At 33.7% G+C, this 26,524-nt stretch overlaps 1 long non-coding RNA gene across 1 annotated transcript; it reads right to left on the bottom strand.

Moving 5' to 3' along the window:
• Positions 1-386: 386 nt before the first annotated feature.
• Positions 387-25,737, bottom strand: LOC121424281. Its single transcript, XR_005971355.1, has 3 exons — positions 25,684-25,737; positions 16,838-16,989; positions 387-462 (listed from the first exon to the last, which is right to left on the bottom strand). It is a non-coding gene; the product is annotated as an uncharacterized LOC121424281 (long non-coding RNA).
• Positions 25,738-26,524: the final 787 nt, after the last annotated feature.

Below are 26,524 nucleotides of genomic sequence, written 5' to 3'. Positions count from 1 at the left end.
ATTTTGGATGATCATATTTTGGATTTACCAGAACTGGCTCTTCAAGGTATGTAAGTCACTTTCTTCATCTTTTACCTTGTGATAATCGAGCAAAATTCTATTTGCTATGTTATGTTAGATATGTGTTTAATATCATAAAAATTCCCCCAAATTCTCATAATTTGTTTACTTAAGTTTTTCCTTTACCCTTTTCATCATAAAGAAAATATAATCATTTTCAGCCAATATGGCCGGATGTCCCCCCCCCCTCCCCCTTGTGAATGATCTAATGTCAGTCCAGCAGTAGAATTATAAAAAGACTACTTACAGTGCTGGCTGCACATATTCTCTTGATCAGGTTTCCCGAACCTCTTGCACCTTTCATTTCTCAGAGTATTTGCCACACATCGTGCCCTAGGTAAAGGGGCCCGCCTCGCTGCCCTCGGTGGCTGATCACGATTCTCGCGAATCGCTCGTCTAATCCTGTAAGGTAAGAAATTATAATAAGGACTCGATTATGTTCGTGTTTAGTTAATTTTAACAAAAAAGAGGAGTATTGCCTATTGCATAGGCGGATCTAGGGGGCGAGGGGCCATCCCCCCTCCCCGTATTGCCTTAGCAAAAAAGGGAAAAGAAAGAAAAAAGGAAAAAAAGAAGGGAAAACAGAGGAGAGAAAAGGAGGAAAAATAAGGAGGAATAAGACGAGTAAAATGAAGACTTGGGGGAAAAACATGTCACTATATAAAATTTTCGGTCGCGCTTCGCGCTCGCATTGCCTATCGGGTGATTTGCATATTTTGCAACATGCAAAAACATATTTCTGCCCGGAAATCGAACTTTCATTATTTTGTTTCATTTACAAATAGAGTTTCAAAAAGTGCTTTGTAAAAATGTCAGTTTCACGGTCTGAATATAAATATTTTCTGTTCGCGCTGTGCGCTAGGAAAATTTGATTTGTCATGACAGTTTATAAAAAAATTAGGTTCGATACTTGCGCCTGCCTTATTTGTCAAAAATATATCAACTCATGCATCCTATTCATAAGGACTGATAATTTCAAAAGTACTTAAAATGTTAAGTTTTCAGGCCATATGATAAAAGATTTCGAGCTTCCATATAGGCTTATTAGATTAAGCAATAAGCCGGTCAATAAGATATCAATTCAATAATTAAATTGTCCTTTTTTAATTATGGAATATCAAAAAGTGTCAAGTTTCAAAAGTTTCATCTCGTGCTATAAGGAAGAGGAACAGGAATTATTCATCATTTTCGTATGATGACAAAATGTCCTTAGCATATATATCACGTTCATATATCAAAACTAAAAGCAATAAAATAAAAAAATATCAGCTCTATATGATTAAAAAAAGTGCGATCCATATTTCTACAAAGTGCGTGAAAAAAAGAGCTTAAATTAAACCCTTTTTAAAATCGGAATATTTAAGCTCACACTTCGCGCTTGCTTTATCTATTTTCATGATACAAAATGCATTCAGAAAGGCAAGGTTCTTGGTCTAAATCTGAAACACACGTGCGCATGATTATTCAGATAAGCAGCTTGTTCTTGCAGGAGTAAAATACCCTCTGAAAAAATAATTTTGACAAAATATTTATTTTCCTGATATTCAAAATGACCGCCATAGTCTATTGTATACTCTTTTATGAACAATATGAATAGGGAAAACTAATTTTCACAAAAATGAGCACTAAACCCAATGTATGAACGAAGCAATATATGCAAATCATCATCAATAAGGAGATATTTATTATGTCATAAATGGGAAGATTTCTGTATTTTGATATCTAAAATGGCCGCCACTAGCCCAAACAGTATTGCGTACAATGGCAATAGGGGCCAAAAAATTCACAAGACTGATCACAGAAATGCATATTATTAAGATTAAACGAGTGGAATAATGAATACAAACATAATTGTTAACGAAGTATTAATATGCCATGTATGTGATGAATGTTGTATTTTGATATTCAAAATGGCTGCCAAAGATCCTAAAAGTAGTATCCACAATGAGAAAGTGGGGAAAAGAAATCACAAGAGTGATTCTTAAAATGCATATATATGTGATAAATTAATGGGATACTGTTTAAAGTTTGTGTTAAATATTGTATTTTTACTTTCAAAATGGCCGCCAGAAACATGAACAGTATTATGCACAATGCAAGTGGGAATCCAATATTCACAGTAGTGAGCACCATAAATGCAGGTATTAGTGATCTATGAGTAAGATATTGTCTGAAAGCATAATTGCTATTAAAGGTCAAGTCCACCTCAGAAAAATCTTGATTTGAATCAATAGAGAAAAATCAGACAAGCACAATGCTGAAAATTTCATCAACATCGGATGTAAAATAAGAAAGTTATGACATTTCAAAGTTTCGCTTATTTGTAACAGAATAGTTATATGAACGAGCCATGGTTACATCCAAATGAGAGAGTCGATGATGTCATTCTCTCACTATTTATTTCAATTTTTACCAATTTGACGATTAGGACCTCCTTGCCTCAAGCACAAAATGTTAAAATAATGGAATTCCACGTGTTCAGGAAGGAATGAAACCTCATTTCACATGACAATGACGAGAAAATAAAAAATATTTCATATTTCATATAATAAAATACAAAAGAAATAGTGAGTGAGTGATGTCACCGTCATCGGTTCCTAATTTGCATACCGACCAAGATGTACATACTCTTTTGTGAAATGAAGCGAAACTTTAAAATGCCATAACTTTCTTATTTTACATCCGATTTTGATGAAATTTTCAGTGTTATGCTTGTTGAATTTTTTATCTTTTTATTCATATCAAGTTTTTGTTGGGCTGGACTTGTCCTTTAAGAGATATGATATATTCTGCCAGTTAGGTGATAAATACTGTTATTGGAAAGTCAAAATGGCCGCCGCTACAGGCCCTTACGATATTATGCACAATGTGAATGGGAACAAACTTTTTCAGCAGAATTCGGCTTTGTTTGGCCAAATGGTGATTTATGAGTGAAATATCGTCTGAAAACATGATTTATAACAAAATATATTATCATATCTTATGTAATTTGGGTGATAAATACTGTATTTCAACATTCAAAATGGCCACCAGTGGCATAAAGAGTATTATGTACAATGGACGGAGCAAAAAAGGTGACAAGAGTGAGCACTAAACTGCATATTATTAAGATAAACGAGTGGAATACTGACTAAAAAATCATTGTTAATATGCCATTTATGTGATAAATGCTGTATTTTGACATTCGAAATGGCTGCAGTAATCCCTATATTTATCATGTACAATGCGAATGGAGAAACTAATTTTCACAAGAGTGAGAATCATAAAATACATATGACTGTGAAATACAAGTAAAAATATTGTCTTAAACATGATTTCTAACTAAATACATCACATTGGTTGTGGAGGTAATAAATGCTGTACTTTGAAGTCCAAAATGGCTGCCATAGGTCCTGAAAGTATTATGTACATTGTAACATTGGACATATAATTTTGACAGAATTTGGCTTTGTTTGACTCTAAATAATTATTGCCTATAATATTGTGAATTCTGATGCAAGGGTGAAATATTGTCTAAAACCATGGTTTCCAACGAGATATATCATAATAAACACTGCATTTTTAAATTGAAAATGGCCACCATAGGCCCTTATGGTATAAAATACAATTTGAGTGAAAACGAATAATGTTCACAAAAAGGGCATATGGCAGTCATTTTGAATGTTGAGTATAGTATTTATCACCTAAATCACATAAAAGATGATATATTTTGTTATAAATCATGTTTTCAGACGATTTGGCCAAGCAAAGCCAAATTCCGTTGAAATAATTTGTTCCCATTCACATTGTGCATAATATCGTAAGGGCCTGTAGCGGCCATTTTGACTTCCCAATAACAGTATTTATCACATAACTGGCAGAATAAATGATATCTCTTAATAGAAACTATGCTTTCAGACAATATTTTATAGATCACTAATTCTTGCATTTATGGTGCTGATATTGGTTTCCAACTTTGCATTATGCATAATACTGTGAATGTCTATGGTGGCCATTTTGAAAGTAAAAATACAGTATTTAACACAAACTTTAAACCTGAATGATACATTTCGTTATAGAAAATATGTTTTTAAATACTATTCCATTAATTTATCACATGCAGTTTAGTGATCACTCTTGTAATTTCTATGCCCCTCTTTCTCATTGTTCATAATACTTTTAGGGCCTTTGGCAGTCATTTTGAATCAAAATACAACATTCATCACATACATGACATATTAATAATTATATTTCGTTAACAATTATGTTTTTAGCCAATATTCCACTCGTTTAATCTTAATAATATGCATTTTAGTGATCACTCTTGTGAATTTTTGGCCCCCATTGCCATTGTACGCAATACTGTTTGGGCCAGTGTCGGCCATTTTAGATATCAAAATACAGAAATCTTCCCATTTGTGATATAATAAATGATATATCTCGTTAGTAATAAAGATTTGCATATATCACTTCGTTCATACATCGCGATTTTTTGCAGTTTAGCGCTCACTTTTGTGAAAGCTAGTTTTCCCTATTCATATTGAACATAGCAGAGTATACAATGGACTATGGCGGCCATTTTGAATATGAATATATTTGAAAATATTTTTTCAGAGAGTATCTCACTCCTGCCACACAATTTCGTGCATTTTCTAGCTATAATGTGCGGACAATTTTAGGATTTTTATGGGTAATTTGCATATTTTAGCGGCCATATTGGATTTTGCCAATTTGCGGAAAATACTCAAGGTTACACGAGTGGCATCATTCAGATTCGTAATCAGCACCCACGAATTGACAGGAAACAATAAAAAAATATTGTATATATATTAAAGAACAAGGTTACGCCTCTTCTATCCTGGACTAGCTCGCATTATTATTTAAAGGAGAATGAAACCATTGGAACAAGATAGCTTGTGTGAAAACTGAAAAATCAAAGAAACAGATCAACAAAAGTTTGAGAAAAATCGGACAAATAATGAGAAAGTTATGAGCATTTGAATATTGCGATCACTAATGCTATGGAGATAGCAAATTGGCAACGCGACAAAGATGTGTGAAGTCACTGATGAACAACTCTCCCCATTACTTTAGTATATATTTCACTTGAATTGCCTCTTTTATCACATCTATCCATAGATTATGTGTTCTTTCTACATGAGGGCATGTAATACATATTTTTTAAGAATACATCATGGATAAAGAGTTTGCATCATCATAAGAAAAAGCAAAAAGAGACATTTAAGGGTATTTTATAGTCCACCAAAAGGAAAGTTGTTCATCAGTGACATCACACATCCTTGTCGCATTGCCAATGGGAGGATCTCCATAGCACTAGTGATTGCAATATTCAAATGCTCATAACTTTCTCATTTTTTCTCAAACTTTTTTATTCTTATTCTTTGATTTTTCTGTTTCTACACAAGCCTATTTGTTCCAAAGGTTTCATTCCCCTTTAAGGTAGGAAGATCCAGAATTACTTATCCTTTTCATGATTTAATGTACAAAACATGAATTTTTAATTGAGTGACCCGTTTTAAAGTCGAAATCTAGATTTTTTCCGCTCGCGCTTCGAGCTCGCACCCATTGTTTAGTAATAAAACCTCCCTATCCTGTTCATGATTACAAAAAATGCTTGGAATTTTCTCTTTTTTGGGGTAGAATTGTAACAAATTTTCAGCTCCCGCTTTGCGCTCGCATTATTTGATCATTGAAATATGTAACGTCTTTATGTCTAACTATACACAACAAAAAAAGTAAGTCCCCCCCTAAACAAACATCAATAATTTCCGAACCAATGCGAGTTTTTATATATTTTTACATGAGCGTGTAGGTAATTTTATAAGCTACCCTATGAGTAAATGTTGTGGATGTATCTTACGTCATGCTTCAGTGAGCACCGTCAGAAGGCAAAAATGTCACTTTTCAAAAGTCACAAGCAAAATATCACGACTTTGATTCCATTGTATAGGAACTAATTCCACATTCTCATCATGAAAACTAGTCAGAAGGCTTGGAAAGGGTACTTTCTAAAAGACGATACAACTTTTTAAGCTAAATTTCACGGTTGAATAAACTCAAGTCCGAATTTGCTATAATTGGATTTTTACACATTTCTTTCAATGAAATATGCTAGAATATGATGACACTTATTTTTGGGAAGACTATCTCCAACAATATTCACCGTTTCACGGTTCAATGAACATGTATTGGAAACAAAAAATGCGATTTTCAAATATCGTAGGCAAGTATTGCTTCATTTTTCTAACTGAAAATGATCTTTTCTCAACTTCTTTGTTATGTTCATGACCAATTAACATGCTTCAATGATTCAAAGGTGTCAAATTAAACATTTACGCTTGAATGAACATGTGGAATGTGATTAGCTCTTTTTTACGTTATTGGAAAAACTGCAATTTGTAACTATGGATATCTGTCACACAACTCCTTGCACAGTTCATTTGATTTGATTTTTATGAAAATCCCGATGTTTAATGCATCAGTGAGCACACAATATTCGAAAATTATGCAAATGAGAAGAAAGTTCAAGGCCTTGGCCCCGCTCTGTACCGAATCGAATGGTTATTTTGGTGTGCGCACATTTTGGATAGTGTTACTCTGAAGCCATGTGCGAAGTTTCATGAAATAACTGTTGGCAGAAGTAACAAAAACCGTCCATGAAACAAACCCTCATTTCATATTTGTTAAAATTTTGACTTCCTCTCTCATAGACTTGTGTACATTATGGGTGCATATGTTTAAGCATACGTAAACCCCTTATTCAATATGGTGGAACTTTTTTTCAAGGCTGTCTTTAGCAATGTCGTTTGGCAGTAATGTTTATCAACCTATGGGCAGAATTCTGTGCAAAAATGAAATCGATTTGTTTGTTTATGGATGAGTGAGCACGCATCAAAGTGGGAAAATTGGTATTTTCAATGTCACAGACTCATTTTAAAGGGTAATAAAGTGAATATCGGGGGCAAATTTGGTTTGAAAGGTGTCTTTAATTGCTGTTGTTTTTATCATCCATCATTTCTATCACCAAACACTTTCCGAACTTTAGCCATTTCATGGTTGAGCGAGCACATTCGAAAATTTAGGAATGAATACTCTTTATACTGCATAAATGTATTCTTTTCCTAACAATTTCTCAGGATCAGTTGAATGTATGGACAGATCAGTGGTGGATCAAGAATTTTAAATGGGGGAGGGGCCTATAATCGGGGGAGCCATCAACATTTTCAAATTTTAACATGATCTAACAAGTAAAAGATAATACCCCCAAAACCCTATGATGACACGTCACAATACAGGGGCCGCAGAGCAGTTTTCAAAGTGGGGGGGGAGGGGGGCTGACCATGCCAAAAATCAAAATCGTATTACATTTTTGTACTTGCTTATGGAAAAAAGTGGGGGGGGGCTGAAGCCCCCCCCCCCGCTTCCGCGGCCCCTGCAATACATCGTGCTCACTCAACCATGAACATACGATATCAAAATTTGGTCTGAAATGGTTAAATGATGGATAGTAAAACAGCATAACATTATATAAAGTTCACCTAAAAACAATTTTTGCCCAACTTTTTATTTGCACAATCTGAAAAACGACTCTTGTGACTTTCAAAAATGGTCATTTTTAATTCAATCTTTAATTACTCATGCATGACTCAACCGATCAATCTCATTTTTTCCCAGGAGCTGCTTCATGAGTGTATAAAACCACCCATGAAATATCATATCTCAAAATAATTCGGTTCAAAAGTTACAGCAGTTTGATTTAGGGGGGACTTACTTTTTTTGTTGTGTATACAAGCAGTCCTTTAACAGGTCGCTTTTCGATCAGATCAAAACGTTTATCAAAAAAATTCTGCCAGTGTTTCGCGCTTGCAGTAATTTCTTAGTTGCATACACATCTGCTCAAGACTACTAACATATTTGCCCATAATTTAAGGACAAAATACATGATATTTTAAAAGAAAATTCTCTTCGCGTCCGGAGTATTTAAATAAGGTTTATGAGATTGTAAGATATTTATGTTGATCTATAAGAATAAAGCAAAAAAGTGACTGTTAGGACTACCCCTTAGCAGACACAATCAAAAATCAACTTCGAGCGGCCAGTAGGGGAAATATGGCTGAAAACAAATTCCGTACCCCTATTAGCGAAGGTTGGATCCACCCCTGGTATTGCAAACATTTAGCTTGCATGATATATGGACAATTACAATCCATGGGTAAATCAAACATATCAAAATATAACAGTATTGTTGTAGCATTTGCCTACGAAGATTAGGCAATCACAAAAAGAGCATACAACAACCATGACAACATAAAGCATTCCTTCAGCAATTTTATCCACATAGTGCTGCACTCGACCCAGGTGAAATGAATGGGTACCCGGTAGGATTACTGAGATTTAGAAAATAATTCTGATCGACATTTTCATCATAAATTTCATCATAACCAATTACTCATGAAAACTATGACAAAGGGAGTTTAACATGCTAAAGGAACAATAGAAATATTTTGAAAGCGATTATCTATCTGATAGATGTATTTTCAGAACGCTAAAAAGGAAAACGGGTGCTGATCGGACATGAAAAGAGCGAAATAAAGACAGCTTATCTCATATGAGAAAAGGTACTATCTTAGAAGGAAGGGGCACTTGTTAACTCATGAAATGTATCATTCTAAGATGGAAAGGGCACTGACCATGTTTGCCATGTATTTTTCTTGAGTAAAAATAAGGGTTACATTTTGACGCTTGAAATGTTGAGGCGTTGTTCCCCCTGTCCCCAGGATCGCCCCTGATGAAGGATGATTGGTTACAGCATTTTCTCTTTTCTTTTTGCTCAAAACGTCAGGGGGAAATTATTTATTAATAAATATCTTAATAGACAATTTATTTTTACGTCATAGAAAAACCCGGAAAATCGATTGAAAAGGTGAATAAACATTTATTAGTACTCTGTTTTGAGGTATTTGCAGTTTTAAGGGATGTATAATAATGATATTGTGTTATTTGTACAATTGTGTTTTATCCAATTGATGGTACCAAAATAAAAACGAGGATGAATAATGTTGTGTAGCAAACTTTTTTTAATTAAACAAACTCCGAATGCCTTTAAAAGAACGGACGTTTTCAGTGTGGTGTTTCCTTGAAAATAGACAATGATGAGCAGGATATTCAGGGATAAAGGTTATATGAATAGACCATGCAGTTCGTAGTTACTTCATGGACAATTTTGGTCAAATGACCTTTCATTTCTTTCATCATGATAGGCAGATTTCAAAGCAAGATATTACGTAAGCTTGCCTTACATAGCAGGATGAAGAAATTGAATAGACCAGGTGACTAGAATAGCACACAAATGAACACTTAATGAAAGCATTTGTTGCATAACTTCTTTGAATGCATACCTTAGCATGTTGCACAATGTACTTTGCAAACTGTGAAATACCAGTCGTTCGTGGAAGTATTGTCGTTTTTTGTGGATGTAAATGAAAACGACAATTCAAAAGAATATAGAAATAATCAAGACATCAAAGTTGGTGCTTCTCTGATTAGATTTTAAAACGCCATATCACTTTAGTACAAATGACCTTCTTCTGATCATGCGTAGAATCTTTTGATCATGCGCAGAAAGGAACTACGAAATGGCTTATTTCATGTTAAGAGGTGTATATACTACTAAACTTGCCATTTTCATCAGCATTTTATCCGCACCCCAAAATCGCCATAGAATGTAATTTAGACTTTTCAAACTGTTATAATAAATTAGCCGGTGGAACCTTAGAAATCGTCAAGTTGACTTCATCTACCCCGTTTCAAATTTGATATTTTCGCAGGGTTCCATTTCATTCCAAGCATTACCTTCAATTTATCTGGAGAAAAATCTCGACATGCAATAATTTGATTTTTGTTTTCAGGTTATTCTTATTTACATCTTTACCCAATAACACTGGTTTTTTTCTTAATCTAAAACACTGTAATATTTTGATACAACACTGTTTAATATATTCAGTACATTTTCAAGAAGTGTTTAAACTCTTAAATAACGATGGTAAAACATATTCAATCTTCAATAAATCAAGCGTGGTTGTTTAGCATGTAAAATAGAACAGAGATGTGTACATTTTTCACAACAAAATCTGTGATTGTCTTTTAAATTGCATTGAATCCAAACGAAATTCTAAATTTTATTTTCTTAGTTTGGAAAGATGAACTTTGTTTAGTTCGTTTAGAAAACAAATCAATGGGTTATTGCATTCGAATTCGTTTCGTGCTATTAAATGAATCTATTGTATGGAGAATACACACGGGTCCGTTGTGCAGTTATATTATATTTCAGACAATAATAATGCTAATAAACATTGTCCGTCAGTGCATGCATTAAGCTACAAAAAAAATGATTGATAAAGAAAGAGTGAAAAACCAGCTCTTTATGAATAACAAAGATGTTCCAGATCCAAATTTCATCGGTTATGCCTGTAAAGCATTTGTCGCATTTTACGGAATAGATAGTGGCGTAACAGGGGTCAGTGGCCGGGGGGGGGCAAACAAATTCCCGGTCATATCATGGTATGAACAAGGTTTTTTATGATTGTGCCCCGAGCATTAGGGCGAAGCCCAATGCATGATAAGTACCCCCCCCCCCCAACAAAAAAAAGAGGGGCACAGCATAAAAGTTAATTGCTTATAATATAAGTACCGAGCAAGCGAGAAAAAAGAACGAGCTTTTCACGAGAATCTAACTTTGAGATTGATTTTGAGCAATTGTCACATTATGCGGATTAAATGTCGGCGGAGCAATTGTTGCATTATGCGGAGCAAATGTCGGCGGAGCAATTGTCGCATTATGCGGAGCAAATGTCGTTCAATCAAAACAGCTATAAGTGGAGCAATTTTCGGTGGAGCAATTATCGGCGGAGCTGTTGTCGCATTTTAAATGATAATAATGGTGGCAACTTATATAGCTCACCTTTCGGTGCTCATGGCTCGAGCTAAAGCCGGGGTAATAATAATAATAACAACGCGCCTCGGAATAGAATATTTCTAGATAGATGGCGCTATATAAATGCCTATTATTATTATTATTATTATGGCGCTTCAAGGTAAATAAACACAAAACACAACTACAATAGAAAACAAAAAAGAATAGAGCTTGGATTCTCGTGAATAAACTCAATATTAAGCTGTTATTTTTAACTGGGACTAGAATGTTTCTGTTGATTAAATTCGGTGTAATTGGATAGGCAATTGATTACATAGCTTTGGTGTATTTTTATGGGCGTGACTTTTTTTGTTCATATTATTACATTTCCCCTTATTTTATTCACATTTCTTTTTTTTTATCTTGCTCTAACTTTTCTCTTCTTCCTTTTTTTCCATTTTTGTATTCTGCGCATAGCACGAGGCCCACTGCGGGTTGGGTGCAGGGAACTAAGCCTCTGGCTGCTTCAGAATTCTGATATTTTTTAAAGATATAAGAGCAGGGCCCGTAACACAACTAAAGCTTAGCAATGGTCGTAGAACATTTTTCTACGATTGATTGCATTGACTACAATGTTCAATCAATTGTGAAAATCAAGCGTAGGATTAATTGCTAACCTTTGTGTGACAGGACCCAGGCAACATCAAATAACCATGCTCATATATAAAATTAATAAAAAATATATATTTATTACTGATGATGTGCTGTATAAACCTAAAGTGCAATAATTAAATGGATGGTCCATGCTGGAGATATTTATATCTCAATAAACAGAGTGATTTTCACAGAGCAAAATGCTGAAAATTTCATCAAAAACAGTTCTCGGCAAGTCCTTATGAATATTCATTAGGTGGGCTGATGATGTCCCATCACCACTTGTTCTTTTGTATTCTATTATATGAAATTAGGTTTATTCAAGATTTTTCTACAAAGAACTAAAACAATTTGATTGACAACTGATCAAGTGCATTATTTATCGCCGCAACTTATTTCATCACATTGGAGACAAATCATTTACTCAAGGTCATGTATGAAAAATTGAAACAGTTCTGAGTTCTTGTAAAAGCATAAGAAAATGGAAAGTTGGGACGTGACATCATCAGCCCACCTAATGAATATTTACGATGATGTACATATTATGACAGTTTTCAAAATATATTGATAAACTTTAAAATTCAATAACTTCATGTTTGTTATCCGATTTTGATGAGATTTTTCAGAATTTTGCTTTGTGAATTTTACTCTTTTAATTCAGATATGAATATTTTCAGCCAGGACCATCTCTTTAATCTTGGTCTGTAATAATTTTGATAGTTTTTATTCGATTACATTTTATTAAATCGCAAGTAGGTCTATGTATTCATTCCATGTATTTTTCTATATTGAATTTCTGTGAAATTTGTATGCAATTAAGCAAATCGAATATGAATGTGGGAAATGGGGGAGGGGGAGGAAAAGTGAGGAAATGCGAGTTTAGCCTAGCACAAAGAGTGAGCTTGGAATGTTGCGCGCATTTTCAGAAGCTTATCTATTTCTTTCAATATTTTTGTGTTTCCAGTCTGTTCACTACTTATTCGTTATATTTCTTATAACATTGCAGCATTATGAAGGGTAATAAACAAATTCCCGAATTACATAAAAAAATAAAATCTTTTACGCGAACCCATACTGACAAATCTAATAATTATAATCCAATTGACAACGATCGTATTCACATTTATATCGACAATAAACGTATCGAATTAAGTAATTCCATTGACTTTTTAGGTGTCACATTGGATAATCTTTTGAGTTTAAGTACCATATGATAAATGTATTACATAAGTAGGAATACTGGTTTAATTTACAAACTTAAGCATAGTTTGCTTCATAAAAATCTGATAACTCTATACCATTCCCTAATTTTCCCTTATTTAAAATATTGCAATATTGTCTGGTCTACAATGTAACCTAATATGAATTGGACTCAATATTCAAAAGAAATTTTTAAGAATAATTACTAATTCCCATTACCTAGCACCATCTGCACCTTTATTTAAGAAATTGTCTTTACTTAATATACAGTGCGTATCAAAAAAAGTTTACACTTAGAAAAACTTTGTAAAATTATACATTTGTAATATCCTGAACATTTTTTCACATTTTATCATTGGTACAGATCCATTTAAGCAAATGACGATATAACTGTCGAAAAATATTTCATCTTGAGTGAGCACCACTTACTTTTGTAAAGTTAGTGAAAAATGATTTGCGCAGAACTTTGAAATAGTTATGCGAATAAAAGTAGACCTTCATCATGAAAAACACGTGGAATTTAGCTATTAAAATTGATTTGAAGATATCCTTTACCCTTTTAACTTGTCAAAAACACTTCGAAGAGGGCATTGCACCCCACCCCACTCCCCCACACTCTGAGGCCATCGTGACGATATTTGCTTTACACTGAGCTGTAATTTACATGAAATGGCTAAGGCTTGATTTGCATTTTGTTAATCATTATCAAGCTTGAGAAAAGTGTGGAGAAACAAGTATTGAATTAAAAATGAAACGTAAACCCCCTGTAAGTGATAAAAACTTAGTGAAAAAATGCAGGAGATGTCTGAAATAAACTTTTGTTCAGATCCAGATCCAGCTGGCACAAAAAGGGTAAAATAATGTTGTGCTTACTAATACCATGGTCACATTTGTTCTACGGCGGCCGTACGGCGAGTCGAAAACAGCCGTTTTAACACTTTTTTTGTACCAGCTACATTTTGGTTTGAATAAAAATTAATAAAACGACTGTTTTCGACTCGCCGTACGGCCGCCGTAGAACAAATGTGACCATGGTATAAGTGTTGAAATTTCAATTTCGGTGCCAAAATTGTTACAAAATGCTTGAACGTATTCGTTTTATTTCAACTGACTAAAAGTGCAAGGGAAATGTATGAGAAATGTTTTGCAGGGTAAGTTTGACTTCGCCCTTTCCCCTTGACACAGCGTGAAAATAAGCATTTTCGCGCAAACAGATTTCTGCGAGCTTTACAAAAATGGACATTGCTCACTCAAGTGTAATATTCTGTCAAATTTTAACTTTCATTGGATAGATGAGACCCAAACCCAAGATTATATGTGAAAAAATTACTAACATGTTGTTTATTTTTTGATTCCCAGGTCTTTTTCAAATTGTAAACTTTTTTTACGCACTGCATATGATATTAATAAGCAAGAACTCGCAATATTTATGTATAAGTAAAAGAAAAGGTTGTTACCCACTCTTTTTTCAGATCTTTTCAATATAATAATCAAATTCATAACCATAATACTCGTTCTTCCAATGAATTTCATCTGTGGTCTATCAAGTCTTGTCACGAAGCTAAATCATTAAGTTATGTAGGTCCCAAACAATGGACTGAGATTCCTCAAATAATAACTAATTCACAATTTATATCTTCCTTTAGAAAACAGTACAAAAATTTTCTAGTGAAGGATTATTAATTTTTGCAGTTGATATTAATGCATTATTTGTACCCTATCTACCCCCCTCTTTGATTCGTGTCTTTTTGTATTCTTTGTGTTTTTTTTTCTCTCTCTCCTTTTTCCTACATTGTATTTACTATAATGATATGATATTCTGGTTTTTCTTTTTTTATTAATACTATTGTCTTTTCACTATGTTTTGGCGATCCAGTCTTACAGGTTTCTGCACACAGAGAAATGTTTACAAAAATAATGTAAAAAGTGATTAAAATAGGAACTCCATATAACTTCTGTGTAATTTTTACCTAACAGTAAAGTTCACAAATATTATGTAAATCATTATGTAAACTATAAAACCCAATTTATTGTGTAAATGTTACCTAATTTAAATGTTTTACAGAAATTATGTAAAAAGTGATGTTAAATTGGAACTCCGTAACTTTTATGTAATTTTTACCCAAAATAAATTTCACAAACATTATGTAAATCATTATGTAAACTACAAAACTCAATTTATTGTGTGATAACCTTCATGGAAAGCCACGCAATGTATTTTATTATCTAATCACATTATTTGATGTTTCTTTGTATGTTATCCAATTTTGCGAAATAAAGATTGAATTGAATTGAATTGAATTGAATAATTTCATTTAGGTCAATTTTTTTCTGAACAAAATCGTATAAGAACTGAGTTTAAGCTATATGTGTACTATTTTCCAAAGTAAAAAATGTATTTTTTCGCTATTCTATGATATAGGTTTCAATTTTTATTGTTTCAGCTGTTCAGTAGGCCTGCACTTGTTATAATTCTTTTCCTTTCCACTTTTCTTTTTTTTCTTCTTTCTTTTTTCCTTCCTTTTTTTCTCTGTTTCTTTATTAGGGGGGACTGTCCTCCAATTTGAAATTTAGGGGGGACTGTCCTCCGATTTGAAATTTAGGGGGACGCGTCCCATCGCCCCTCCCCCATGCACGCTTCCGCCGCCTATTTACAATATGCAAACATTGTTCATATAAAAATTATATTTATTCAGGGGAGCGTATCATGAAGGGACTAGTCGGACGTTTTATCCGACAGTTACAGTATAGTAACAGTACCTCTCAGCCAATCACAATCAAGGAAAGATGTCAGATCTGACAACTTGTCGGACAAAAATGTTGATGAAACGGTCCCCTGGTCTCATGTACTTTGATATTTGTATGTATAACTCTCAGTGCTGCTTTTTAAGTAATTCTTTGATTTTTTAACTTTAACATTCGCCAATCAGACTAATTGTAAATTTTGTGATTTGATAGTGATTTCCTAATAAAACATAAAAAGTACATATCTCTGTGGTCAATACATATATAAGTAAAGTGTTACATATAAGAATAATTTTAGAAGAATTGTAAAAGCAATTACATTCATCTATTAGTTATTTCCCTTTAAGGTTAGCCAAGAATTGTAAAGAACATTCAAGAATGTCTTTTTATTATGCAGGCCTTGCCTATTTAAAAGGCCAAGGAGTTGTATTGTTATTTCTGAATAGAGATTAGGAACAATAGGCTTAGCTATGCTATTGACACTCTTGATTTCAATGAGGTCATTCAAGAGTGTTCTGGATTTTGACTGCTCCTGAAAGGAGAAAGTTCTTTTGGAAGAAGGTGCTAGAACCTTCCATGGTTGTGAAATTTTTGAGAATGATCTAGAACACTTGTAATTAGTATATAAGGCTGACAGATTTTCCAAGGATTATCACCACATCATATTAGATCACATCATCACATCATATTAGATCACACCATCACATCATATGAGAGCAGGAGATCACATCACATCATATGAGATCACTTCACCAGATCAGATCAGAGCAGTTTATGCATCAATGAACTGTTTGCAGTTATTTTGAGAAATTATCAGTTCTCATCGAGATCATCAACATCATCAACCTGTTCAATGAACACGCTTCAACCCATGGATTGCTGAAATTGACTGTTAATCATCATCAACATCGTCTTCACGGACATTTCAACTCGTCGCAGTGACTCTTATTATTCATCGGACTTCAACATCAGTTTCATCATCGCCATCATTGTGAATTTTCGCCAGTCAACTGGGATTTTTATCATTTGGATTATTACTTGGATATAGCATCATCACTTCGGGATTTTACATCGGACACTTCAAGAGATTTATGTAAGATCATTATTTGTTTTATTTATGTATAATTATTTCCTGTAATAAAAAAAGAGGAAATTAAACTTTATACATCAATTTCTGATTGTTATTTGTTGCAGTATCGTAACAAAAGGAATACATGAAATCCAAGTCATGAAATCAAAGGAAAATAAGGGAATAAGGATACTTACTCCAAGTCTGTCAAATTCTTTAGATGAGTCCAACATCTATGACTCAGGTGAGTTGTCTTTTTTTTACACCTCCTCTCTCGAGGCCCCCCTGTCTGGGAAAGGCAACGTCTAGAGATATTACTGTATTCTCTTTCTGGCCTCTGTCTAACCATCTACATCAAGAAACAGAAAAAGGAAAATAATCCTCCACAAATCAATTTTTATGGGAAAATACATGTCAATAGTCGTATAAGTTTTCAACTTGATGTTTCAAAGGTAATAAAATTTCACCGTTTTCATCATTAAGATATCACTACGCAAGAAATTAAGTTTTTTGTAGATATTGATGGATCCAGGCACATTAAACTTTGTAATACTAATTTTGTTAATCTATGAAAATACGTATTAAATGCATTTTTTATGATATGTAGGCAGACCCATATGTGGAGAAATTATTAATTAAAGTCTTTCTTAAAAAAAAGTAAGACAATTAACTTAAAAATAAAGAGTTTATTAAAAATCCTGGCAATATGATACTTATCATAATGGGTTATTTCAAGTTCAGTGTTGACCTTTTGGTGTTGGTGTTAAGACAATTTTTACACGAGTATAACACCAAAACTTACGATTAAAATGGTCCTAAAAAGTCACTTACTAGTTGTTGAGTTGTTAATAATGTGATCTAGATTAGTTTTACAAACTCAGAATAGGTTTTGGAGCTAGGGGAAGCAATCACCAATGCGAACACTGGACTTGAAATCACCCAATATTACTCTTTGGTGTGCACTACCACCTTTTCTAAAACTCGCAGAAATTGGATTGCACACAAATGCTGATTTTTTTTCACTCTTTGAACTAGAAGAGAGGGCAATAACGAGCTCACTGTGCTGTAACTTTTTCATCATTCTACTTTAGTCCATGATACTAAATTTGTGGAGCGTTGTAGCCCAGTGGATTAGTCTCCGGACTCTGAAAAAGAGGGTCGTGTTTTCGAATCCCAGCCATGGCGTAATTTCCTTCAGCAAGAAATTGATCCACAATGTGCTGCACTCAACCCAGGTGAGGTAAATGGGTACCTGGCAGGAATTTATTCCTTGAAACGCAGCGGGCATAACAGCTGCACTGCTAAAGCCAGGGTAATTATGCTGCATATACTGTGGAGCGCTTATAGAGACTTCTGACAAAGTAAGTATTATGCGCTATATAGGCAAGTATAATAATTATTATTATTAAATTTGGTACATCACAGTGATGTTGCTAAAAAAGATTTTAACCCTTGGAAATTATATTTTTTGAGGTTTGTGTAAGCTGGATCTAAAGACTATGAAAGTTATATAGCTATAAATGGTATGAGGTATGAAATCATCCGCGTGGTGTAATACTTCATTTCATGTTATTTCTCCATATTTTCTTAAAGCATGTCTTTAACATATTCAAGGAATAAAATTAAATCATGTCGGTCATAGGCTACACTGTTAGAAAAAATAGAAGAAGTTCCTGCAGCAGAGTCTCGAGAACACCTGTAATCTTACCGAATTGCGTAATCTTACAGGAAATTGGTATTTGATGTATGGAATCTTACAAATTTCCTTGAATAAAACACCCTTTTCCCCCTTTTTAAACAGACCTGTTCTGTTAAATTGCAAAAAAATACTTGTTTTATGAATTTACAGAATGATTATTACGCAATTCGGTAAGATTACAGGTGTTCTCGAGACTCTGCTGCAGGAACTTCTTTTATTTTTTCTAACAGTGTAGAGGGGGTCATGGTGCACCCCCCCCCCTGCGTGACCTACGTAATGGGTATTTCCTTTTAGCCCTTGGTCTAACATTTCAGAAAAATGATGTTGCCAAGAAAAAAATTGTGGTAGCTGTTACTCCCCAAGGAACTTTTTGACCACGCCCACTTTTCCAACTGGAGGCACAAAATTAGAACTATGGATGGTTTAAACTGTTTCACCTTGCAACTTTGCACCAACGTATCTATACGGCAACTCAAATTGTCAGTTTAGATAAGTTCTACTATTTGAGCAAGCGTTTAGTTTAAAATGTATGTGCATCAAGGCCATCAACCATATTACAGAGCAAAATAGACTTTTCGTAATTTAATGACATAAAGCAGATTAAAAAAAGAACGAATCAATTTAGAACAGGCCTCGAAAAAAATCAGAATGTTAATGTTCCTAGTAAAAAGAAATTGATGAAAAATATCCATGTAGACTTTTTGACCACGCCCACGTGTAAAACCGGAAGTAGAAAATGAAGCTTTGATAGGTGTCACGCGCGTAAAACATTCCCCATTAAAAAAAAATAATAATAATAAATGTGAAATTAGAGGGTGGAATGTTTACTACCATAGGATATACATCTGAAATTCCAAATCTGATCAGGAAAGGGTCCCGCAGCCAGCTTATTTTAAAAATAAATCGCCATTTATGAAGGTAACTATAATTGGATCGAATTCATCACCTGAAACAGTAAAATAGCCCTAATTATTTCGCCAGTCAAATCTTCCCAATTTGGGCGAAGGAAGTTCAATGGTTACCATTTCTAGAATCAGTGTTAGATTTTGAATCATATTCATGCATTTTTGTCAATCAGCAGTATCAAATTGAAAAAAATCGAATGGGTAATTGGGTCGAACGAAGGCCTCCTGATGTAATTAGGCTCGTGACACCTTGATAGCCGTAACCGCTTTACGAACTTTGCAATTCCTTATCAATACATTCAACTTGATCACTTGAAATGGTTTGAGTTCTTTATACTTGCAAGTATTTATAAAATCTATCAAGGGCGACGGAAAGGGGGAGGGGCATTTTCTCTTAGGAAAATGCCCTTTTCAAATGAAATGTTTTTTTTTTAGTTTTCCCCTGAATATGATTCTCCTTTATTTTACTTGTATTTGTATGAAATACGTTCTTCTTTGGGGTCATTTTTTTTCTTCTGAAAAAGTGCATTACAGAAAAGACATTGTTGGGTTAACTACATTCAACAAAAAAAATCCCTAATAAAAAAAAGAAAGAATTAAATCATACGTCACCCAATAAATTATTGTTTGCTTCCAACAAATATTAATTATCACGAAAACGGAACATCAAAGAGAATTTCTATTTCCATTTATTGTCGGAGGCATTATGGCTTAAATTAATGGATAATATTTTGTTTTCTCGACCTAGAGGTCTAAGGTTCGAATTCACGCAGGGTTGTGTTATTCCTCAATCCAAAACTAGGCATCATGTTTGATTTCAAAGTAATTTGATAGTAAAATTTTTGATACAGTATTCAGACCAGAAAAGATGACATTTTATTAGACAGTTTTTAACCATTTATGAAGAGCAGACATATCTCACCAATCCTCAACGTGAGCACTGACTGGAAATATTTTATATTCATACTATAAAAGGGGTAGTCATAAAAAAAGCACTTCACTACATAAAATAATGTAACTCCAAGTGCGAGGAAATATATTTGGTGTGTATTGACTTGAAAACGGGATGTTTTAGTACAAGAGGATTATATATCTCATCAAACAGATATTGCGAGCACCGGGAACGATGGACACATAGGCCCTCAGTAAATAATGCTTCATAGAGTTATGTAAAAATATTTATGTAATATGGTATAATAATACAACATAATATAATACAATGTACACTACTTTCTTCTCCCTCTACCTCGTTTCTCTTTCTTTCTCCCTCTTTTTCCCCGACCCCCCCCCCAACGTTTTTTTTTGTTTGGCCAGCCGTTAAGGGGGACGTGCCCTCGTAGTTACGTCACCGGTTAAGTAAAAACTTAATCTACCAATTTTTCCAACAACATATCAACTAAGTATTAATAAAAAATAACAACAATCACGATAATATATACACTTATGTGTATATAATCATGTCGGCCATTAAGAATGTATTTTATCTGTTTAGATTAATTTAATGTCAAATTTCATAACCTTTTGACCTTTGGTGACGTTTGAACATAATTGATTTTAATAAACACTTGCAAGCACAAGAATGCAGAACTCAATTAAATCACCGTTTTAATTGATTATGTAGAAAGCGTTGAGGGGAATTGAGAAGTAAAAATAGTTAAGATTTTCTAGAATTGGGTAGGTTTTTTTTCAGCTGCTAAAGTGGGCGCTGTCAAAAAGTCCATGGGGATTTTTGTCATCCAATTTTGTTTTTGCTTTAATTTTTCTGAATCGTGAAAGCTAAGACTATTTGATTTTTTTTGTTATTTTAAAGAAATCTGCCTTAGTGAAACAAAAATATACTCTGTAATATGATTCACGGTAGAATTTCATGATCTATTCACTTTTGATGTCTTTAATACATTTTTCAAAAGAAAATAAATATTTAAAAAAAAAAACACTCAACTTTTCAATTTTGAGTAGTCATCATTTTAAAGGGAAGACAAACGTTGGGGTATGTTATTGCGAAATAGATGGATATGGACCAATTTGCCACCCTGATGGCATTTGTTTTAATATGAGAAGCCAAAATAATGCTCAATTTAGGCTCTCCATATGCCTCTCAACTGAATAAGTTTAATTTTCTTTCTTCTATGACGTACCCCATCCTGGGAACAAATATAACCTGCTACGAACATAAAGGAAAATCCTTATGAGTGACGAATGTGCAATAATTTTAAAATATGTTTAGATTCACTATAAGTCCGTGTACAAATCGAACAGAATGAACATTAAAAAAATATATATATGCTGATGGCTTCAATTGAGTTTAGGTTTTATTAATGATTTATTTATTTTTGTATTTGGAAAATTTCTCTGATGTTTTTTTATTTGACACTGGAAAAAAAATCAATATGTTGGAATTTTCTGGAGAAGTTTCTTCTTGATGCATATAATTATCATCAATGTTATTTATAATTATGTATTGGAAGATGTCTGACATTGTGTTTTATTGTAACATTCATGAAAATATTATGTTTCAAAGTTCTATTTGTTATATATATTTTATTTTGTATATGAATTGAAGTTGTCAATAAAAACTACTCAATACAAAAAAAAAATTAACTCTGAAAAGGTTGTCTTGTGGAGGGGTTAGTGGGACAAAAAGGTAGAAAGGCATAACTTTGCTTCCCCATGAAAGCATTAAGATGAAATGCCAAACTGCTTTTCCAGGCTTTAAAAAATTATGCAATTCACCCAATTATGCCTTATCTGAACTACATTTATATCCCTACACCACAAATGAGAGAAAATCAAAGAAAAAAAAAGCAAATATTCAATTAATGAAATACAAAACAAAGGAAAATAAACTTGCACAGATAATTAAAAGCGCTACTTCTCATAGGGCACATTTCGTTTTGAGAAAAAGGGCATTCTTTTCAATAGGAAATTTTTAGGGGGCAAGTGCCCCTATCCCTCTTCTGCCACCCTTGATTCAATAAACATTTTTCAGTAGGCAGAAACCAGCAACACCAGAAAAAATATTGGTGAAAAAAATAAAATGCAGACTTGAACTAGTTTTCTACTTCCAGCTGTAAAAGTGGGTGTGGTAAAAAAATCCATTTTAATATCTTCCATCCATTTTTTTTTCCGGAGACATATTCTGAATTGTTTAATCTAGGACTATGTAAAAAAAATGTACCATTTGATCTTATTGACGAAAAATCCTATATTTAATCTGTGTTATAGTTCAAGGTATGACCTTTTGATCTATGACCTAGATACATATTTTTTTTGGTTTCTATATAGACTTGTGGAAATTGTATGACTCATTTAAACCAACAATTTGGGTGGCCATACAGGATATATTGGCGCAGGGTCGCAAAGTTAAAACAGTTTGAACCATCCATACTCCCAATTATGGGCCAAAATGTGGGAGTGGTCAAAATGATGAGAGCGCGAAGCGCAAGCAGAATTTTTAAAATATATTTTCTGATCTGAAACTGGACAATTTAAGTACATTTTAAATGAAGAAGAAACTGCGTATCTCAATTAACATGGGTCCGCCTATTTAGATTTAGACCTAGAATGTGGGCGTTCTGAATAGGGCCTACATATCTTTTAATAATTTAATTTTATTGATTTCCGTTTCACAATGTTGTACATAATATGATAAGCACGACAAAGTAAACAACATTACAAAACGTAATACCATATAACATAATCAGGCCTATATATTTGATTAACACAATTAAGAATTAAGCTGCCTCAGATGATTTGTATATTTTAGAGTAAGACGAATAGACTTGCCGAAAAAAGCTTATATGAAAGGCAAGCCCCTTAAACTTGAATGTAATTTCATTACCTACTTTGCACACACATAAAATAATTTCGTAATAATAATAATAGTGTTAATTATCTAGGTAAACTTTCCACAATAATTATTAACTGAGAAAGCATGAAAAATAAAATCGTAAAAATAAATAATGGGAGTGCGAAGCGCGAGCTGAAAGTATTTGTATATCCGGGGGTCAATTTAAGCACTAATTCAAGCGCTTTGTATAAACATTGTGAAGTGGATGTGGATCACACTTAATGATGCTACTCAATGATTAAATGATGCTAGCACGAAGACCGAGCTGCTATTTTTCAAAAACTTTTGACCAAGGACTGGGGCAAAAGACATTTTGTCATCATAATGAAAATGATGACTATCCTATTCCTCTTCCTAAGCGCGAAATTAAACTATAAGGAATTCATTAAAAATGTTATTCATGAAAATGCTATTTATGAATCTATATAGAAAGCCTAATGAGAGCGGAATTTTGTGGATATCAAGGCCTGTAGAAATGAAATTTTAAGCACTTTTGTTATTATGAATAATGACACGGGTTAATATAATCTTATATTTTTTCTATTAACACTTGTGAACATTGCTAACTCAATTTTATATTGTTACATCATAGATTTCTTGTATTTTCCAACTCTTATTTTATCCACTTGTCTTCCTCTTCTTATTTTCCTCGTCCCTTTCCCCTTCTTTTTTTTTAATTATTTTGCTCCGCCAATAGGGAAGGGGCCCGGGCCGCCCTTCTGGATCCACCTATCTACTACTACTACTACTACTACTACTACTACTACTACTACTACTACTACTGCTGCTGCTATATACTACTACTACTACTAATACTACTACTGCTGCTGCTGCTGCTGCTGCTACTACTTCTACTGCTGCTATTACTGCTACTACCACTACTACTATTACTACTACTACTTTTACTACTACTAACAATTTTCAACTCTCGCTACGCCCTCCATCATTTTTTTAGTGAAATACGTATTGCCTTGATCCTACAAGCAAGCCTTAAAATGCATTTCTTCATATCTGAATATAAACGATATTCAGCTCGTGCTTCGTGCTCGCAAAATTTATTATCGTGATAGTATCATGTTTTATAATTACAATTACTACAAAAGTGCTTCATGCTTTTAGGAGCAGTCCTAATTAACCCAGGGCGTGCTTGACGCTCGCATTGGATGACTACGGTGAGGTGTGTAAGCTCTTCATGACTTCCTAACAAAAAGTCATTTAAATGTCTCTGTTTTGGGTCAATATATAAAAAAATCAACTCGCGCTTCGCGCTCGCATTGTTTGTTTACTGAGACAGGTAAGTATCATGATTACAAAAATTGCATATTATAATCTTTCCTTTTTAATTCTGAATATCAACAATTTCCCGCTCGCATTACTCGATCAGTGAGATACATTATCCTTCTAAAGGCGCAGGTCAATAATCCTGGCTATTGAGCGCACTTCGCTTTTTTTTGCTGGTGCATCCATTGTCTTGATCCACAATCCGCCACTGGTACAGATGAGAGGCTACCACAACCAGTTACTTAGCCCTAAATCTCCCGGGGTATTTTGATTCTTGTCATTCCGGGGGGGGGGGGCATTATGACCCCCCTTAATATCTCAGCCGCGGATTGCGCGATCACAACGAAAATTTGAATGATGGTAGAGAATGGTGTAATCTACGCAGTTGCATTGGTAAATTTCACTGAATTCATATATTTTTATTTTATACGAATTAATTATGCTAATTTATTCATGAAATCATACTTTTTGCTCTGATTTACTAAATAAAGCTACTAGAATGCTATTTTTGTGAAAATATTCTTTATAGCATTCCTAACGGTTGACAATGAAAAGAATTATGGTACCAAGACCGATTTCTTATGTATTTTATTGTTTTTTAATTTCTTATGTATTTCTTTGTTTTTTTTTACTTTTTTATTGTTTTTTTTTTATGGAAATTGTTCCAGACTTAGTTCTGATCATAAACAAGGCAAAATTAATTAAGTTAAATCAGTAAAAGTAAAAATTATGATACATTTATGAATTTTGGCTAAATACACAATTTCCATTGAATTTGTACATGAAATCACGTTTATGAGCAATTTTGGGTCTGACATGCACATACATAATGTTGCGTAATGTCGTAACCGCGTACCCGGGCATCACAAATTTGGTCTCAAAATTTGCGCGAGACTTGAAAGTAAAAATTATGATACATTTATAAATATTGGTTAAATACACAATTTCCATTGAATTTGTACATGAAATCACGTTTATGAGCAATTTTGGGTCTGACATGCACTTACATAATGTTGCGTAATGTCGTAACCGCGTACCCGGGCATCACAAATCTGGTCTCAAAATTTGCGCGAGACTTGAAAGTAAAAAGTCAGTGAGTGGCGAGGTCAAAACATTTTGCGCAGCAGATATAACGCGAGAATTGTCGAGGGTGGCATTATGGCCCCCGGGAGAATTAGGGTTAATACATGTATTAATATATGCTTGTTCTTCTCCGTTGCTCGCCCCCCTCCCCTTCTTCTTAATTTCTACATGATATACAAATTCATTCTAAACATGAAAATGGTTAGGTGTTGAATGTCAACTTACATTTAAATGGACGAAATCTTGAGCCACAAACCACAAATCACAAAGCGATCTAATCGCGTTGAAACCTGAAAATAAAGAAAAGATGCATTTTTCTCTGAAATTAGCATTTGGACACCAAGCTCGTTCTCAAAAACATACAAAAACATATATCTGGTAACAAATTAAGTTAACTGACAAGCAAAATATTGAAAAAAAATGGCATTTCCTATATACATATCGATTTAAAAAGGTTGCAGGGGTTGTCACTATCAACAAAGCTTGACTGCGTGTCAGCTTTCAAAGCCTGAATACGCATAAAGATATATACCAATCTATACTGGAATTAGAATTATGGGAACAATGATAATAATCATAATAATGATGATGATGGTGAGGATGATGATGATTATAATGATGGTGATGATGATGATGATGATGCTGATGCTGATAATGATGATGGTGATGATATTGATGATGGTGAGGATGATGATGGTGATGATGATGATGATGGTGTTGGTGATGGTGATGATGCTGATGATGATGATGGTGATGATATTGATGATGATGGTGAGGATGATAATGATGGTGATGATGATGATAATGATGATGGTGATGATATTGATGATGGTGAGGATGATGATGGTGATGATGATGATGATGGTGTTGGTGATGATGATGGTGTTGGTGATGATGATGGTGATGATATTGATGATGATGGTGAGGATGATGATAATGATGATAATGATGATGATAATGATGGTGATGATGATGATAATGATGGTGATGATGATAATGATGATGACGATGATGATGGTGATGATGATGATGATGGTGATGATGACGGTGATGGTGATGATGATGG

The sequence above is a fragment of the Lytechinus variegatus genome, chromosome 11 (assembly GCF_018143015.1).
Source record: "Lytechinus variegatus isolate NC3 chromosome 11, Lvar_3.0, whole genome shotgun sequence".
NCBI lineage: Eukaryota > Metazoa > Echinodermata > Echinoidea > Temnopleuroida > Toxopneustidae > Lytechinus > Lytechinus variegatus.
This window is presented reverse-complemented; position numbering and strand designations above follow the sequence as displayed.